Here is a 2,848-nt window from a genome sequence, read left to right on the forward strand (position 1 = left end):
GCACCTGCCTAGCAAGTGTGAGGACCTGAGTCCAAATCCCAATGCTTCTAAAAATTTTTAAAAAGAAAAGAAAACATTTATAATATTAACAACAAAAGATAAAAATAAATAAAACTAAACCTAGTAACACTCTAAAGTTTGAACATTTCAAAACAAAAGTGAAGTTGTACAAATGGAGATAACCCTTACTCTTCACTGACATGACTCAATTTAAAAGATATCAAGCATCCTCCTGTTAATATAAATGCAATTTGATTCTCCAAAAATATACACAAATGAGATTTTTTTTCCTGTACAGAAAAACATACAAGGTAGTTGAGCCCCCTGGTTCCCTCACATCACCATGTCCAGAGGGCTCCTTCTCATAGACAAAGACCCCAGTACCACCATCAGTCACATCCTTTCCTACAACATTCTGGGAGACTCATAAGGCATTCTCCTCTTGTGCCCATGGGCCTTTATTTACCCCAGTGTGTACCACAGAGCTTGGCAGAGCTGCAAAACTGGCACCCAAGTTTGCCGAGTTGATCGTCTTTTCAATAGACTGTGTTGAGGACCATCTTGCCTTCAGCAAGGACGTCATTATTCACCATGGTGATGAGCTCACAAAAAAGTTACCTTTCCTAGCATTGATCGTAAGAACTGGGCCCTTGCCATCCTATTAAGCAGGCTGGACACGTCAGAGAAAGATGAAAAGAGCATGTCTGTGACAGCCAGGAGGTGCTCGTTTTCAGCCCTGATAAGAAACTGAAGTTCTCTATCCTTCTCCCAGCTACCACTAGCAGGAAGTTTGATGAGAGACTCAGAGTAATTCTCTCTCTCCATATGAGAGCAGAGAAAAGGGTTGCTACCCTTTGATTGGAAGGATAGAGAAAATATGATGGTTCTTCCAACCATCTCGGAAGAGTAAGCCAAAACACTTTTCTCTAAAGGAGTCTTCACCAAAGAGCTCCCATCTGGCAGGAAACACCCAGGCTACACTTCGTTAAGTCTCTCCAGAAGTTGGGATGCAGTTGCTGGCTAAGCACAGTGGGCCTGACATGCCAGCTGCCAGTGTTTCCCTGCAGCAGTTCCATAGAAACACCCTGCTGAAATCACAGCCAAGGTCCTTAAGTTGCTTATTAAGTGGAAATGGCACTAATACTTTCTTGAGAGTCCTTAGTCTGTGCCTTTGCCAGCTTTCTAGTCCATTCCTATATCTCAGCACTCTCTGCTGGCTAGATCTCCTTGAAGTATATTCTATTCTATATTTGAGACTCAAATCTTGTTGAATCTCTAAGGAATTTATGATAAAAAATTAGTACCAGTTGCTGGTCGAGGAAGCTCATTTCACTCCATCATAAAAAGATTATCTATTTTTGTAGTTGTCCTAATCATGTCCTCTCTTTGATAATATAATACAATGCACTGTAAGCTATTGAACAATAGGGGAGAGGGTGATAGAGAAAGAGTAAGTAATAGGTGAAATTAATCTGATTAAAGCACAATATATACATGTCAGAAATATCAAGGTGAAACCCTATTGAACAATCAATATACACTTTTAAAAAATGAAGGACAGGAGAGTAAAACAGGTCCAGTCCAAGGGTGCAGGGGAGGGCAAAAGGAGAGGATGAAAGAGGATGAATATGGTGGATGTATTTTGTATTAGTGTATGAAAATAGAACAATGAAACTTACTGAAATTGTTCTAAGAAGGGGGATGAGGGAGAACAACAGAGGGGGGAATCTGATTAAGATATATTGGAAGTACACGTGTAAATGTCACAATATGTCCCCTCTGTACAACTAGTATATGCTAATTTTAAAAGAATCTGGCAAATATACTACCTAGAAAATGAAAAAAAAATCTTATTTTGAAGAACAAAACTTAAAGTTCAGTTTCCTCTGTAAATGTTTAAGTATATAATCCAGGAACTTAGAGTAACTGTAATATTCTTCAATACTCAGTGTTATTATCACTGCCGAGGGAAACTTTTTAATTCTGTACTTTTCTAGTAGATTATCCGAGCAGAAAGAGAGGTCTTTAAATATTATGCTATAACAATTTGTGATAAATTTCTATTAAAAGAAGGAAACTACAGAAAAGACTTCCTTTGCCTAGTATGGAGACGTACTCAAAGGTGTGAGCAGGACAAGTGACGTGCCTTTCACAGAGTATTTTCATGTCACTTGAGCCTGATGGATATGTATGTGAAGGCAAACTTCATAAAGAGAAGGGGAGGTTGCAGTGGGTTGCTGTTTTCTGAATTTTGCTTTTTGGGAATCATCATATAAAATCCTATGTTGAAACTAGAGTTAAAAAAAAAAGAAAAATATGCAATATTAACTAACCAGTCACTGTTTTTCATTTTGGAAAGCATCTTGCTTTATTTCATTCTTGTGATGATTCATAGCAACTTTTAAAAACTATATGAGTTATAATCAAACTGTATTACTTATATGTAACCCATAACATTGCTTAGTTTGTGATAAGTCACTTACAAAGAAGAGTTCAGAGGAAAGTGATTTGGAGTTCTACACATCCAAGCCTTGCATATGTTTCTTCAAACAACCACAACAATAACACAAATAGAAAGTTTAAAGCTAAATTCACTTACATATGGAAATTTAGATGTAATTGAGGTAATAGCTCACATCTGTAAAGGCAAGATAAACTATTTAATAAAAAGTCTTAGAAAAAAAATGAAATTGGAGCCCTCTCTTCATACCATACAAGAATCAAACCTAAGAGATCAGAAATTTTAAGAAAGTGAAGTAACGCTAAGAATCTTTCTGTATAACTATCTTTATCTCAAACTAGCAAAAATGCTTTGTCTTTCTTATTATCTCTTATGTTTTCTCTTCAA

The 2,848-nt window shown here is 36.8% G+C and overlaps 1 pseudogene; it reads left to right on the top strand.

Moving 5' to 3' along the window:
- Nucleotides 1–343: 343 nt before the first annotated feature.
- LOC109679043 (peroxiredoxin-6-like) lies at nt 344–1,024 on the top strand (annotated as a pseudogene).
- The last annotated feature ends 1,824 nt before the right edge of the window (nt 1,025–2,848 follow it).

Source organism: Castor canadensis, chromosome 14, assembly GCF_047511655.1.
Source record: "Castor canadensis chromosome 14, mCasCan1.hap1v2, whole genome shotgun sequence".
Lineage (NCBI taxonomy): Eukaryota > Metazoa > Chordata > Mammalia > Rodentia > Castoridae > Castor > Castor canadensis.